General features: G+C 42.1%; 1 protein-coding gene across 2 annotated transcripts in view; it reads left to right on the top strand.

Annotated features, from left to right (window-relative positions):
* Positions 1–140: 140 nt before the first annotated feature.
* RCAN2 (regulator of calcineurin 2) overlaps positions 141–8,103 on the top strand; it is a 275,947-nt gene continuing 267,984 nt past the window's right edge. Inside the window, exon 1 of one of the 2 annotated variants that reach the window (XM_040473685.1) lies at positions 141–310. The gene's annotated coding sequence lies outside the window, so the exon portion shown is untranslated. The remainder of the gene's footprint in view (positions 311–8,103) is intronic. The other variant, XM_040473683.1, reaches the window with a different exon arrangement.

The following is an 8,103-nucleotide window of genomic DNA, read 5'->3' as shown; positions in this document are numbered from 1 at the left end:
GGTCCAGCGGGGACTGCGCGCGGCGCCCCGGCCGTGGCTGAGGGCGCGGCGAGGGGCGGGCGAGCGCGGTGGGGTTCGGGGGCTGGACAGGGGGGCGGCAGCCGCGGACGGAGGGGGGGTCTGCTCCGGCTCTCAGTCCCCGCGGCGGCCGAGGGGACGGAGGTCTCCCTTGACCCCCCTCTAGAGGGCGCGGGTCTCTAAGAGCCCCTGCCCCATTCCTAGTGGCCCAAGGGCTCGCCTTCCTAGTAGCAGCAGCAGGTGCACAAGTAGAGCAGCGAAGATGACGCCTGTGGCCCCCCTGTGGACTGAGGTTTGGAGAGGGGGTGAGGGCAGGTGGACTGCACTCTGAGGGGAGGAAAAAGAGGGGAGAGAACTAGAAACTCCTTATCAGTGCTCCTAAAAAGTGCTGGAGAGGAGGAAGGTACTTGGAGGCGCAGCGGGCTGGGAATTGTCCTGCCTGGGATTAGTGGGCATGGGTCATCTAAAAATAACTTCAAGTTTGAAAAGTGAAATAGAAGGGAGTGCAGTGTGCTGAGTTTGCCTGCCTGTGGGATGCTTCGCTCTAGAAGTCACCAGAGGGAACAGGCAAATCCCAGCCGCCTGGTCTCACTGGTTTCCAGGGTGTCTCGGTTTGACTTTTAGTTAATGATTTATTCTCCAAGGCACTGCTGTCTTTTTCTTATCCCAGAATGAGTTATAGCAGGGTGCATGCTTTGAATCTTTCCTATTTTCTGCATCATTGGGATAGAGGTGTTCAGTGGACATCTAATGAGTTCGTTACCAGAGCTATTTTTTTTTTTATTTTTTATTTTTGGTATGATTTTAGTAAAAACAACAGTTTCTGGGCTCCTTTTAACACACAGTCCCACAACTGAAGGTGAACGAAGGCTACGGCCTTCCAGTCCACACTTCTTCCTTCCTTCAGCTAGAATCACATTTAACCTGTCACACAGAGGGTAGGCTTTAGGAAAAGTAGGACATTTAAAAAAAAAAATGCCACTCAACTTTCTCACATATTACATCAACATCAAAACACAGGACAAATATATCACAGGCACAGGACAACACTTGCTAACTGGCCCTCTCCATTCTGGGGAAGCAGTGAAGTCGGAAAAGCTGAGAAGCTGGAAAGGATCAAGAAGCAGGTCAGCATTGACTGTAGAACGAGGCAGGGGAGCGAGCATTTGGCTGCTTTTCAGGCTGCCCATTGATTTTCTTTAGCCTTGGAGCTATTATCTTAAGTACAATCAGTCATTGCATTGAATTAGTCTAAAATGTGAGTTGCACTTTGCTTTCAAATCCCCTGCAAATCAAATCAGCATTTATTGAGCACCTACTACTCAAGTCCAGTCCACAGAATTTTGTGAGGGAAAAGTGTCCTCAAATAAAGCTACAGGATCCCGGGAGCTTTCAGAATGCCTTGTGTGTGCAGGTCCTGCAGAAGCCAACTAAATCTAGGAGGATGTGGCTCTCCCTCTCCATTGATGAACATTTAACAAGCGTAAGTGGGAACTCGAGAACTTTGCCATTTGCAGGTTCCCATTACACTCTTTTGAAAGCTACTTACGTAATTGTTTGCAGTTAGTTTATATATATTACGGAAAGTAGCTTTATTGAGATAGGTTTTGATAGTAACTGAGGTTTAATTTTATTTCTTTGGGTAATTTTATTTCTTTGGGTACCATGCACTCAGTTTAATTTTTTTAAGTATTTATTTGGGGGAGAAAGGGGGGGGGAGGGAATGAGAATGAGCAGGGCAGAGGCAGAAAGAGAGGGAGACGCAGAATCTGAAGCAGGCTCCAGGCTCCAAGCTGTCAGCACAGAGCCCGAAGTGAGGCTAGAACTCAGGAACCGCGAGATGATGACCTGACTGAAGTCGGATGCTTAGCCGGCTGAGCCACTGAGGCGCCCCCATCCACTCAGGTTATTTAGCAGTTATTTGTTAAGCATCTACTGTGGGCCATGTAGGCCCTGTGCCAGGGGATAAAAGAATGAAGCCCAGGCATTTCAGAAATCAATCTAGCAGAAAAGAAGGATAAGAAAATAAGTGATAGTGATCCACATGGTGAATGGCTAGTGGAGATAGGAACAAGTTCATTGGAAGCCCAAAGAAGGAAGGGTGGAGGGAATCTGGAAGAGATTCCAGAAAAGCAGTGCACTTGGACTGCATGGCAGTAGGCAGCAGCAGCTTTTTTTTCTAGAGAAGGGGCCAGGTAGGTGTTCCACATCAAAGGCAAGTTTGTGCTCAAAGAACATTTAGGTCCTCTGAAATGAGGGGGTGGCAGGAGAGTTTGGGGGGGGTGTTTCAGTGAGCCTGAGATGTGAATACACTCTACTGAGGAGGAGAAACTATGTAGCCTTTTTGAGGAGAAAAGATTTGATCTAATTTGAATTTTGCAAAAGTGACTTTGGAGGTCCTAAATAGGTGGTATCGCAAAGGGGAATGAGCTTGGAATTTAGACCACTGGAGTGATGCAAGCAAAAGAAGAAAGAAGAAGAAGAAGAAGAAGAAGAAGAAGAAGAAGAAGAAGAAGAAAAATTAATTGTGCTTGAGCCAGGTAAGATAGAGAAAGAGAAGAGAGATCCTTAGAGAGCCATTTCAGAGGGAGAATTAGTAGTAGTAGGTCACCAAGTGGGTGGTGGTGTGGAAGGAGTTGATGTCTAGATGGATGGTCAGGTTTTTAACTAAGTTAGGAATTAGGCGAGAAGGATTAGATTTGAGAAGGATGAGGAATTTCAACTGAAATCTTTTCCTCTGAGATCAGGAAGAAAACAAGGATGCTCATTTGCCACATAGTGCTGGCAGCCAGAGTAATTAGGCATGAAAAATAAATGAAAGGCATCAAATAAGAAAGGAAGAAGTAAAACTGTCTCTATTTGCAGGTGACACGTACATAGAAAGCTCTAGAGACTCCACTAAAAAACTGTCAGCAGTAATAAACAAATTCAGTAAAGTTGCAAATATGAAATCAATAAGCAAAATAAGTTGCATTTCCATATGCTAAAAATGAAGTATCAGAGAAATTAAAGAAACAATCCCATTTATAATTCTATCAAAAAGAATAAAATACCTAGGAATAAATTTAACCAAGGAGGTGAAAGATGTGTACACTGAAAACATTGATGAAAGAAATTGAAGAAGACACATAAATAGAGAGATAGTCCATGCTCATGGATTGCAAGAATTAAAATTGTGAAAATGTCCATACTACCCAAAGCAATCTACAGATTCCATGCAATCCCTATCAAAATACCAATGGCATTTTTCACAGAAATAGAACAAACAGTCCTAAAATTTGTATGGAACTACAAAAACTCCAAATAGCCAATGCAATCTCAAGAAAGAAGAACAAAGCAGGAGGCATCACACTTTCTGATTTTAAACTATGCTATAGAATTATGGTAACCAAAGCAGCATGGCATAAAAACAAACACATAAATCGGTGGAACAGAATAAAGATCTCAAAAATAAACTCACCTGTATGTGTTCAATTATTTTATGACAAAGGAACCAAAAATATACAATGAAGAAAGGATAGTCTCTGCAATAATGGTGTTGGGAAAATTGGACCACTGTTTTACACCATACACAAAAATTAAGTCAAAGTGGGTAAAAGGCTCGAATGTCAGATTTGAAGTCATGGAATTTCTGTAAGAAAATATAGGGGGTAATTTCCTTGACACTGGTCTTGGCAATGATTTCTTGGATTTGTCAACAAAAGCAAAAATAAACAAATGGGACTATATCAAACTAAAAACCTTCTTAATAAGAAAGGAAACCATCAACAAAATGAAAAGGCAACCCATGGAGTGGGAGAAACTATTTGTAAATCACTTATCTGATAAGAGTTCATATCCAAAGCATATAAAGAACACATACAACTCAATAACAAGAAAACAAAACAAACAAACAAAAAAACCCCAAACCCCACAAACAATCCAATTAAAAAATGGACAAAGGATCTGAATATACACCTTTTTTCCAAAGAAGACATACAGCTGGCCATTAAGTACATGGAAAAGTGCACAACCTCACTAATTCTCAGAGAAGTGAAAATCAAAACCACAATGAGCTATTACCTTATACCTGTTTAGAATGGCTATTATCAAAACAAAACAGAACAAAAAAACCAAGAGATAAGTATTGGCAGGGATGTGGGAAAAAAGGTAATCCCTGTGCACTGTTGTTGGGAATATAATTGGTGTGGCCACTGTGGAAAACAGTATGGAAGTTCCTCAAAAAATTAAAAGTAGATCTATTATATGATCCAACAATCCTACATCTGGAAATTTATTAGGAAATAAATATAGGAAACAAATTCACTATCTTGAGAAAATATCTGTACCCCCATGTTCATTACAGCATTGTTTACAATAGCCAAGAGAGAGAAATAACCCAAGCGTCTGCTGATGAATGAATGGATGAAAGAAAGAAAATATATATATTTTACATATATATATAAGAAAATATATGTATTTTTATATATATAAGAAAATATATGTATTTTATATATAAAATAGAATATTATTTAGCCATAGAAGGAAGAAAACCCTGTCATTTGTAACAACATGGATGGACCTTGAGGGTATCATGCTAATTAAATAAGTCAGAGAAAGATAAGTATCGCGTGATCTGACTTCTATGTGGAATTTAAAACAAACCAAGCTCATAGATCTAAGAAACAGGTTTGTGGTCGCCAGAGAGCGGGCGATGGGAGGTGGGCAAAATGGGTGAAGGGGGTCAACAGGTCCAAACTTCCAGTTATAAGATAAATAAGCCCTGGGTATGTAATGTATAGTGTGGCGATTATAGTTAATAATCCTGTACCGTATATTTGAAAGTTGCCTGGAGAGTAGATCTTAAAAGTTGTCATCATAAGAAAAAATAGGTGTAACTAACTATGGGAGGTGATGGAAGTTAACTAAACTTATTGTGGCATTCACTCTGCAATATATACAAATACCAAATCATTATGATGTTACACCTAAAATAAATATAATACCTGTATTATATACCAATTGTATCTCTGTAAAACTGAGGCAAAAGGGTAGTAAATGGGAAAGAGTGGGTTTGAGAAAGATGGGGACGTTTGACTTTATTTTTTTTTTAATTTTTTTTTTAACGTTTATTTATTTTTGAGACAGAGAGAGACAGAGCGTGAACAGGGGAGGGGCAGAGAGAGAGGGAGACACAGAATCGGAAACAGGCTCCAGTCTCTGAGCTGTCAGCACAGAGCCTGACCCGGGGCTCGAACTCACAGACCGTGAGATCATGACCTGAGCCGAAGTCGGACGCTTAACCGACCGAGCCACCCAGGCGCCCCTGACTTTAAAGATCGAATGAAAATGCTCAGCAGGCACTTGTATTTTCAAAGGTAATTTCTTTATTCTTGGTGCCAACCTTCTACTCATTTTGCCTTCATTCCTGAGACTGTCTAGGGCTGACTTTAGAGAAGAGGTAGATGAATTTTTTTCAATTAAATTGCTTTAAAGTTTATTTATTTGAGAGAGAAAGAGCGTGCGCGCGCACAAATGGGGCAGGGGCAGAGAGAGAGGGAGGGAGAGAGAGAATCCCCAGCAGGTTCCGCACTGTGAGCGAGGTGACTGATGCAGGTCTTGATGCTGGCTCGGTGCAGGGCTGTATGTAGGGCTCGAACTCATGAACCATGAGATCATGACCTGAGCTGAAGTCCAATGCTCAACTAACTAAGCCACCCAGGTGCCCTGAGGGAGATGAATTTGACTGCAGGAAGTTCTTTCTACCTACTTCCCCAAAAGTGAAAGTATGAACTGTCAATTATCTGAAAGAGTGGTGGTAATAACAGTAAAAATAATTTTAATGATAATAATATACCATTTATTGAGAGTTTATCCTGAGCACAGGGAGTTAGAGCTCTATATGAATTATCATATTTGCCCCACATGAAGCAGAGACCATTGTTACTCTCATATAGTTGATAAGAAACCCAAGGCAAAGGGAGGGTACCTTGTCTAGGCCACACAATTAATAAGAGGTACACACAGGCCTTGCCGGCACTCGGAATCACCATGTGAATTAATAACGTTGGAATAAGTCCTATTAGTCTGGAGTGTGTTTTTTTATCCTATGTTTGAATATTTGTGGCTGATGCCATAGAAGAGAACAGGGCTCAGTCAGGAATTCTGACTCTCATCTGGGCTCTACACCTGATTTGTGGTGTGACCTCTGCAAAGTCTCGGCCCCACTTAGGCTTTAGCTATTTTAAATCTGTATATTAATGGGAGAAGAGGTTGACCAGATGATCTCTAGATTCTTGACACTTGGAAGTCCTGCCACCCTGTCTCAGATTTTACCACTAGATTTTACTACTAGAGTCACTGATTTGGGTTAAAATGGTGCCTGCCTGGTCACTTTTAGAATAGGACTACTGCTACGACTTTTTCTTTTTTTAATGTTTATTTATTTTTGAGAGAGAGACAGAGCGTGAGTCGACGAGGGGCAGAGAGAGGAGGACACACAGAATCCAAGGCTCCGGGCTCCGAGCTGTCAGCAGAGTCCGTCGCGGGACTCAAACTTACAAACTGTGAGATCATGACCTGAGCCCAGGTCGGACGCTTAACCGACTGCGCCACCCAGGCGCCCCTACTCCTACTACTTTTCCTCCTTCTCCTCCTCCTCCTTAACTGTATAGTGATTCAGCAGTTCTGTACATTACTCAGTGCTCATGGAAAAGTGTGTTCCTAATCCCCTTGGCCTCTTTCACCCATCCCCCACCTACCTCCCCTCCGGCAACCAAGTTTGTTCTCTATATTTAAGAGTCTGATTTTTGTCTTTTCATTTGTTCATTTGCTTTGTTTCTCAGCTTCCGCGTATGAGTGAAATCATACGGTATTGGTCTTTGACTTATTTCAGTTAGCATAATACCCTCTAGATCATCCATGTTGTTGCAGATGGCAAGGTCTCATTCTTCTTTTATGGCTGGGGAATATTCCATTGTATGTACACCCCATTCTTCTTCATCACTTCGTCTATGGATGGACACCTGGGTTGCTTCCGTATCTTGGCTATTGTAAATAATGATGCAATAAATATAGGGGTGCATATATCTTTTTGAATTAGGGTGTTTTTGTTTTCTTTGGGTAAATACCCAGTAATGGGATTACTGATTCATATGGTATTTCTATTTTTAATGTTTTGGGGAACCTCCATACTGTTTTTCCACCGTGGTTGCACCAAATGCATCCCCACCAACAGTGCACACGGGTTCCTTTTTCTCCACATCCTAGCCAACCCTTGTTGTTTCTTGTGTGTTTTTTTTTTTAATTTATTTTTAATGTTTATTTAGCTTTGAGAGAGAGAGAGAGAGAGAGAGAGAGACAGAGTGTGAGTGGGGGAGGGGCAGAGAGAGAAGGAGACACAGAATCTGAAACAGGCTCCAGGCTCTGAGCTGTCAGCACAGAGCCCGACATGGGGCTCGAACTCACAAACCATGAGATCATGACCTGAGCCAAAGTCAGACGCTTAACCGACTGAGCCACCCAGGTGCCCCTCTTGTGTTTTTTTGTTTCAGCTATTCTGACAGATGTCAGGTGATATCACACTGTGGTTTTGATTTGCATTTCCCTAATGACGAGTGATGTTGAGCATATTTTCATGTGTCTGTCGGTTATCTGTGTTGTCTAGAATAGAATAGGAGTACTTCTAAAAGGCCTAACTCAAATGATTTCATGTGAACTAGTCTATAGTGGAGGTGCTGACAAGGGTGTCTGATGTGGGGGGCAGCCCAGTTCAGTGAGGGGTAACCTGAATGAGCACTGAAGCAGAGGAATCTCCGTAGTCACTGATCAATTTCTTTATTTTAGACATGTTCCTTAAATTCTGAGACTTAGCTTGCTCATCTCTGAATAATTGGGGTGATTAATATACGTGTTACAAGACTGTTGTAGGAGGTGAAACAGATCACATAAAGCAGGCACTGTATACCAGACTCCCTCACTGAAGGGGCTCGGTAAATGGGGGTCCTCACCCCTCACACTCCCCTCCTCCACCCCGGGAACAGACATGCAGTAAAGGGATTATATAGAGTGTTTCTTAGGAAAAGCTCCTACCTCATAGTTTTGGTA

This window comes from Herpailurus yagouaroundi, unplaced genomic scaffold (genome assembly GCF_014898765.1).
Source record: "Herpailurus yagouaroundi ecotype Mexico unplaced genomic scaffold, PumYag 139, whole genome shotgun sequence".
NCBI lineage: Eukaryota > Metazoa > Chordata > Mammalia > Carnivora > Felidae > Herpailurus > Herpailurus yagouaroundi.
The sequence above is the reverse complement of the archived record's forward strand: the minus strand, read 5'-3'. Positions and strand labels throughout refer to the sequence as shown.